Here is an 8,733-nt window from a genome sequence, read left to right on the forward strand (position 1 = left end):
ATATTTCAGGGCTTCAAATCCAGAAATGGACTCTGTTCTTCCAACTCACTACAGTAAAAACAAAAAAAGAAGGTGCCCCCGGGGTTTCCAGACTGGCCCTGTGTCTCTTCCTGACAAAGTGGTATTTGTGTGTCAGATCTTGGAGGTTGGACCAGGTGTGTGGAGTTGTATAAAGGACACACATGGACACAGACATTGAGATTTACTGTATATGTTAGATTCGACCTTGAGCACAAACGTCTGTCTGTCTGCCCTTCTGTCTGTTCATTATTCAATATTTGTAAGTCCGTAATCGCAGAGCAACTTTCTGTGTACATGAATCAGTGGCAAGGGCTCATAAACTAATAGTGTGAACATGGCAGTGGTGTATTACGGGTGAAAATGCATGAATTACAGCCTGTTTGGTTTTGTTACCAACAAGAAGTTTTGTAGGTTACGTATTTGTGAAAGAAATCACTCTTTAGAATGTTCTGCCAGAAATGCACCCATTTGTTGGCTGTGTGCTTGAGCCATCTCTAGGTTAGCCTCAGTTTTGGCAAATGATCAGGGAAACACTGGAGTCAATTCACTTGGTGCTTGAAGTTTTTATCGTTTGTTCTCCCACTGCTCTGGTCATCTAGAACAGAGGTGATGAAAACAGCAGGCATTAGGACCATCTGGCATCCTTGAAATTTTAGGATACAGTATGGGGTGGATGTCCATGTTAATCTGGGTCGATAAAATGTTGGGCTTTGTGGCGGTCAGATGAGAAGATCTAAATATTTGAAGGTTTCCTGGTGGTGTAGCAAATCAACTCCACTCAATCAAGTGAACCTCCAGTTGAAAAAGAAAGTTATTTAGTTGTATATGCAAAGCAGTCTCTGGTTTTATTAAAGGAAGGGACAGAGTACAGTGTAAATGAAATGAATATGCATGCCATGGTCTTTGTTAGAAATATGCATATTTAAATATAAATGAGACAAATCCCCAGGAGGATGTTTGAAATGAGATCATTTGCTCGTTCCTTCTTTTGCTTCCTCTGCATATAAACTTCCCAGCAGCTCGCTGGTCCTCCTCCACGCGGCATCTTTGTGCTCGGAGGGCTGAGAGCTGCCGACTCCAAAGTGAGGTGCTAAATGAAAGGCTCTGAAGCTTCTCTTTATTACAGTCTGAGGCCGCAGGTGACATGAGTGGCCTGTCTAGTGTGCTCGAACGGCTCTTAATGTTTTTGGGGTGTAATGACTGTCCTATTTCTGGTTTTGTGCAGGTGGTTGGAGCTCCGCAAGCATCCCGCTCCATTGACGAGGCAGGACAGTCACTCTCAAGTGAGTACAAGAGCTTAATGGATAAATGGGGAGTAAAGAACCCAAGACTCAATATAGCAAGCCAAGTTCAGACATGGCTGAGCATGAGAATGACCTGACTACAGGGCAGTGTGCAGACGCCAGTCTGTGTGCCACCTCTGTTACGGAGGTGTGGGTCTCGGTAATCAGAAGATGACTGTGTCAGTGAGTCTTCATGCGTATTCAAGTCCAATTTATTTATTCATTCATTTACTGGAGCCACATTATCACATTTATTGACACGGGGGAGCCGCAGCCTACAAACACTGCCAGTTCAATTTAAATAAACTGAATTGAGTAACTCATTGACTGCCAGCGAGGAGTCCAGCCAAAAAAACAGAGGTGCAGTAAGTGATGTGTTTATAGTGACTTCTATACATTTTATACCACTTTAGTAGATTGTAGCCATCACTTCACATCAGCAGCCATACCACGCACTTCAGATCAGGTAGGAAACCTGAAGCTAAGCGTGCTCGGGCTTGGATGGGAAGTGTTGGTGAAGCCAGCTGGGGGCACAGACCCCGTGGTCTGTGAGTGGATCTCAGTGCCCCAGGACAGTGACAGGGACACTGTATTGTAAAAATTTAATATGAGACATAAAACCGAAGTCCTAACTCTGTGTAGTCATAAAAGATCCCCGGACACATTGTGTACCCCAGTGTCCTGGCTAAATTGCCCATCATGGCCTGGTCATTCTAGTCCTCCTAATGATCCCCTGGCAGGGTGGGTGGCAGGGGGCTCTTTATTAATGCCTGTGGTTTTGGATTGGGATGTCCAACAAGTTCAAATAAATGTGGTGATCAGGTGACCATAGATTTTTGGCCATCTAGTGCACAGCATCTGTAACAATGCGCACCATGTTGATTAGCACATGCCCATTAGAATTTCACTGGACTCTGCACACGTGACAGTAAGGACCTCTAAACCTGTAACGGTTCAGGCACTACGGGGCGCTGTAGTCGGGCCTACCATTATTTCACAGTACGGTTGCTATTGCAGGTAAGAAAGGCAGAAGTCACGTTAGTTCTGCTCACTGGTGGTGGCGCTAGAGAGCAGATGCAAACTCCCCCGTCCTCTGCACACATGACAGTAGTGACCCTACAAACAAGGCGCCTGTTGATTGGTCATTCACTGAATCGTCCAATCAAACTGGGGCGCGCACACTTTTACATGCTTCAGTATTTATGTGAATCTTAATTTATTTCTGCCTTTTATTTCTAATTTCTTGTTGTTGTTTTGTTTTTTCATTTTTTTTTTTGCACCAGACAAGTGACCTAAATTACTGGAACACTTAAATTGAAAAAATAAAAAGGCAATTATGAAAAAGTGCAGTGATCTATAAATTGTGAAAGAGTCCTTCAGTTATGAAAAACTGCATAATAAAAGTCATCTAATTATTATGAAACGCAATTTCATCATTTTATTTGGTTTCACTAATGTAGTTACCTTAAATGTAATTATTTTAGGTTTTATGTCATTTTAACATTGCCTTTGTTTAACAACAGGGTGGCTCAGTGCTCTGTACATACAGTACGTGAGGAGGTGCTGGAGCTCACTGTGATGGTCAGTGGGCAGCGTGGGCACAGCAACGCAGTTAATGTCGATTACGTCATCATCCTTGCCGTGTGACCTTGGGGGGTATACACTGGTCACCTGTGTTTCCATTTTGTTACTCTGCCTAGGAAAGGGAACAGTAGGCGTCCCAGTGGGGATGTCCATTATATGGGCTATTTGGCCAAGCAAGGAGCCGTCCATCCATTGCCTGTCATTGTGGAGTATTTTTGTGTTCGCTGTGCCAGTTGACTTTCTGACTTTGATTTTGGGTTTTGTTTCTGATTTGATGAAGATGGGGCTGACTTTCTAGTTGCACTCCACTTTTGACGAAGGCTCATTAATTAAACTCTGAGGCTGCACTTGATGAACCCTTGCACTTCTCCATGTGATTAATTATGTCATGATTGCCTTTATTATTTATTTGGAACAAATGGTAGTCCACACTACATGGGCTGAAATCTCATTGAGGCCTAACATCTAGTGGGGTGCCTAAACATTTGCACACATCGTTTTTTTGTTTTTTTTTATTATTATCTAGTTTTCATCTCAGATTCGTTTTGTTCCATTGCAACACAATGAAGCCTTGAAGTTCTTGAAAATCAGAAGCACTGATGCTACATTGGCACACAAGATGGCCATGCCACTCATCCTGCCATTTTCCACCTCAAGTCAAATTGTCGCTCTGTCTGACACGTCCAAAGCTGTGACTGCACTTCATTATTTAAATGATTATCTAATCAGTGTCTGGGCATCATGTGCCAGGGTGAATGTGACCTTGTGCCGCTAATGCCAATTACACCAGCCATTACAGATCTCTGAAGTGTTTTTTTTTTTCTGTCCCAACCTGTGTTCTCCTGGCATCAGGTGAGGTCCCATTGAGTGTGTGACACACGTACATGTCAACTGTTGTTGATGTCAAATGCTCTCCAATGAGCCACCTGGCACCTTTGAGCTCATCACCCGCGAAAAGTGGCTTGTCATAGATGATTTTTACAATGTGATAAAGCGGCATTATAATGAGAATATGACGGCCTGGCACGCCACTTCCCTTGTTAAAATGTACATGTGGCCTGGCATGATAATGATGGCATACCGATTCGACATGTACTCACTTGTTTGTGGCAGCATCATCTGTCTAAATTTTACAAATTCAGCCAGATGATGTCAGTCACAATCAAACATGTCCAATACCCAGACACTGTGGCATGAAGACTGGCCCGTGGCTTTGAGCCCGGATTTTGTGCCCATTGGCTTCACTAATCCTCTTTCCTTCACTGGTTCACTTGATGGAATCCTCAGCCGGATTGAAACATCGGCACCAGGCATAAAGCAGGAGTCCAGGATAGCATGCCAGTCCATCACAGGGCACACTGCACCAGTCCATTGGAGAAACTGGTCCTGTGGGTAAAGACCCTCTGACCAGGAGGAAACCCACAAAACATTTATATGAGCAGGTAAATGAGCGAGTCGTTGTGACAGTTTTATGTGGCGCCTTCCCCTGTACCACAGTACACCCGTCTAAGCCACTCATGGAGTCGGGTTGGTCTTACAGAGCCCCCTTCATACAGCAAATGCCATTAAATGCCAATGAGCAGCAACTGGACACGTGAGCCCAGAGACGAGCAGGCCGACAGTGGCTGGAGACAGAGCATTACGTTTCAAGTTCTATATAGCGCCTTGAACTGGACGCCACTTAAACATGACTTCAGGTACAGCTCAGTTACTACCATCTGTCTACAATGTCTACAGACAGCATTGGTGAGTAAACTCGGGGCCCCGTGCTTCATATAGCGCCTCTCCTTGTAAATGAACCCTATAGTTTTCACATTTCAGCCTTGTGAGCTGCAGCTGGCACAGTGACTCCCTGAAAGTCACACGGTCAGTAGAGATAACGAACTGGCGGCCTCATATAGCGCCTTTCCATGGTGAGTACCACCCTAAATGCCCCACACGGTTCAACAATGTGGGCTCTTCTTCATGCTGAGGATGTGTGGCGCGTCAGGCTCATACGTTGATGGGTGGGCTCATGTGATGCTGCCAGCCTGCACTCCACCAGCACATTCTTGTCCTTTCGTTTAGAATTATCTCCGTGTTTTCTCTTGGTGGTGGCATCAGCCTTGGACTTTGAGTTGTAACTCAACATCTGCTCGGGCTGTCTGTGGGGTGCAAGGGGCTCTGAAGGGTGGGCTGGCATTCCTCTTATCCACCTTAATAAAAAGGGTAAGCATCTGTGTGTCCATCCAGTTGCTGTGTCTCTGTCATTCCAACAGGTGGCACATCACAAATGTTTGTAGTAATGAAATGCACTGCATTTGTCGTTCCAGCAGATGGTCCATCGCAGACATTTCTAGTAATGCGTTTCAGTTTCTGATGCGCCATCCGTTGGAATGACAAATGCTATGCATTTATAAAATGCTTTACAAAATACATTGCAGTATTTGGTGGTGGTGTTGGTTGTTTCCACAGTGTGTGCTCAGTCAGGTGGCTCTGTGAGTGTCCTGTGGTGGGCTCTTGCCACCCAAACCCCCGACTTCTGTGGTCAGCTCTAACACCCACCAACCCTGACCTGGACTATGAGGGTTAAATCTGAACTGGTGCTGAGTTTTGAACTGGCAACCCTGTGCCACAAGAAAAGTGAAGTCAAAGACTGTAAAGATGAGGACGTCTTAGAAGTCCCCTAGTGGTCTGTTGGCCAATGACAGGCGTCCCACAGCACACAAGCAGGGGGGCTCAAGACTGGACTTTACAGCACCCAGCTTTTCATTCTCGACTCTGGAGTTTCATCGTGGGTGTCATCAGACTGATGGCAAGAGGGCAAGGTGGGCCTTGAGAATGACATCTTGGACAGGGTGGGCATCTCCCTCCCAGTCATGCTGGACAGCCACAGGACATCACGGGTCTACCTGCCTTTGTCGCTCCCTGTGCTCGTCCCCCTTTTATATGTGTGTGGTAGCAGAGGCCTCTACACATTTTTATGATAAACTCAGTAGGGGGAGCCACTGAGTTTGAAGCAAAGGCACTTGTTTGAGTCTGTAGGACTCCGCCCTGCTGTCACTGTCACTGTCACTCACCACCTCCCTCATGAACTGAACTCGGAGGACCCCCAGGGGGAATGGCCATGCTGGCTTTGTGCCATTTCAAATAAACGGCTGCAATAAACACTTGGCAGCGGCCCGCGTCCTTGGGCTTTGTGTGCCACCATCCTGCTGGTCATTGTTTATGTGGCGCTATATACTTTATGACACATGGCACAATGTGTTGAGTTCATCAGTTGCCATGAGTCAGCCATAAAAAAGGATTACGAGTAACAGGCCAGCGACCACCTCTGTGTGGGCAGGAAGGTGGACCCCAAGTGACCCCTGTGTAAGAGCCCTCATTGTGCCCGTCTGCTGCTTATCTTTCATCCTGTCTGTCTGGGACTTTGTGCCCCTTCCTGAATTCATCAGGGACCCCGAGGTGCTCCTGGACTAAAGGCTCGAATGGCCGCCTTCATGTGGGACAATGTCACTGCTACAATGGCCTTCATGGGTGACACTGCCATCCTTGACTGCACCTCCTAACCCTTCCGTATTGCCTTCATTGGGCTCTGCCCAGCACCCTGTACCACTCCTCTGCCATCAGTGTGGGGGTGGATGTGCCGCCAAGGGCCACAAATGCAAGTGACCGAATAGGGACCCTCTGGTCACCATCAGGCTCATTCCTGGGTGAATCTACCAAATTTACAAAAGTGGGGGTCTCATGCTGACTGTGAAAGGCACTATATAAGATGGCACTTATTAGGTTACATGACTTAGTGCTGCCTCACAGCTACAAGGACCAGGGTTCAAATCTCGACTGTCCACAAAGTGATCACTCGATGTCAACGGCGGGTACTGTACATTGGTGATTGTGCTCTGTGGACAGACTGGCATCCTGACCCAGACTGGCACTTCTATTGCCTGACAGCTGGGTGGATGAATAACCGGCGTGGACTTTGAGGATTCCTCCGTCCCGTCAGTAACTGGCGCACAGCAGCAAGCAGACCTGTAGAGGGCATCACACGCTCAGTCAGTCACACACTGTGAAGGAGCGGAGAGTGGCATTGGCATTGGCACTGGGATGAGCATACCTTTTATTTATAAAGCGCCTTTCCCATGCTCAAAGAATGGGAACGTTGCAGGAAATTGGAGTGAGAAGAAGGCAGCTGGCACTGCCAGCTCTTCCAGTCTTTGCTTGTGCAGGTCAGTGGCTGCTGCTGGTCACTCTCGTTCAGGATTTCACCCTCTCTAATGCCCACAAGCACACAGCCACCATCTAAAGCCTCAGCGGTGTGGGCTTGGCTGCCCAGTACCAAGGTGGGCCCAATTTCTGCATGTGCTGCATAGCCAGGTGTAGTGGACAGTGAAGCACATGGGCAGCCATGGCAGGAGTGGGCATTTGCTGAAGTGGAACTGCACCCAAGACACCGCATGAAGTCACGGGCACAAACCTGGGCAGAAGGCAGGCAGACCCCCGGAGCCGCACAGGAATTGCCTGTTCAACGACTCCACCCAGTGAGGTCTCAACTGCCACCTGAAATCCCAGGGAGGCAGTTCACCTGTGCCCACATCGGATATGGGCAAGGCAGACCACCTAAACCTGAAAAACAAAAATCGGTGACCCCCCAAAGCCACACATTCTGGGCCAGGAGGCTATAACATTGAGACACGCAGTGACACTGGCATCTTCAGATGTCACCCCAAGTCCCCAGCAGGTAGCCTGAACGTCCCGGTTGGCAGGCCCAGCCATCTACTTAGAGATTCTGCTGACAGACGGCTGTGCCACGAGACTCGAGCATGGCAGGACCTGCAGAAGGCACCAGTCTGTGCTGTGCCAGTCGCCCCCTTAGCGGTGTCCCTTCACACCTGGGCGGCCGGCACTCTGCCACCCCCCTGGGTCTGCGCCACTTAGCCCTCGCTTTGATCTCCAATATGTCCAGCAATCAAGGCAGATGGTTAGAGGGAAACTGGGCCTCCCCCGGGGGTCCGAGAGAAAATTGGAAAATAATGTAGCGGAATATGTGATTGAGTATCCAACAGGGCAGCATGCCACCGTGGCATGACCCCCCGTCTGGCGGGCTGTAACTGAGCTGATTTAATTTAATAATCAGACTTCACAGCAGATAATGGGAGTGGGGGTCTGGGCTTGGCAATTAGGGGGGAGAAAATGTGAAAGACCCCGAAGAAGGAGCTCAGCGGGCTGCCAGCGAATCGTTTGTTCCTAATTCGTCCCCCGGTGGTCCCACACAACCCAAAGAGGTGAGCGGCCCCTTACTGAGACCTGCAAAGGCTGTAAATGTAAAGTGAAAGGCGCTATATAATGGCAGCACGAATGGCTCGTCCCCAAGCTCCGTTTCCCAACCTGTTTCTCTTCTGTCTTCGCTTACGATTGATTCTTGTTGCTCGAGACCCCGGCGGTGTTTTAAGACCCCCCCCCTAATTATTTAAGCTGCCGTTTAATTCTACAATGAAGATAACGGAGCAGACATTAAGTGCGCTAATAACTCAGGCGAGCTCGACGTGTAATGGACTCCGCCTGACACTCCGCCGTATTTTTAACAGTTAAACGCAGAGTGTCCGTCGGGGACGATGATTTAAGATGGCAATCGAAGTTTCTCGGGGGGATTTGGGGGGGGGGGGGGCGCAGCATAAAGGCGTAAATAACGAGGAGTTCGGCCTGCGTGAAGAACAGGAGACGCATCGGCCCTTCCAGGCGGACATTTCGTGGTCAACTCCACAGGCTCGGGTTCAAATAACGGTCTTCGTCAACATTTAGAACATTAGAACACGCCCCCCTGCTGCAGCCACAGCCCACCTTCAGACACGCCGACACCCAATCA

Source organism: Erpetoichthys calabaricus, chromosome 18, assembly GCF_900747795.2.
Source record: "Erpetoichthys calabaricus chromosome 18, fErpCal1.3, whole genome shotgun sequence".
NCBI classification, from domain to species: domain Eukaryota; kingdom Metazoa; phylum Chordata; class Cladistia; order Polypteriformes; family Polypteridae; genus Erpetoichthys; species Erpetoichthys calabaricus.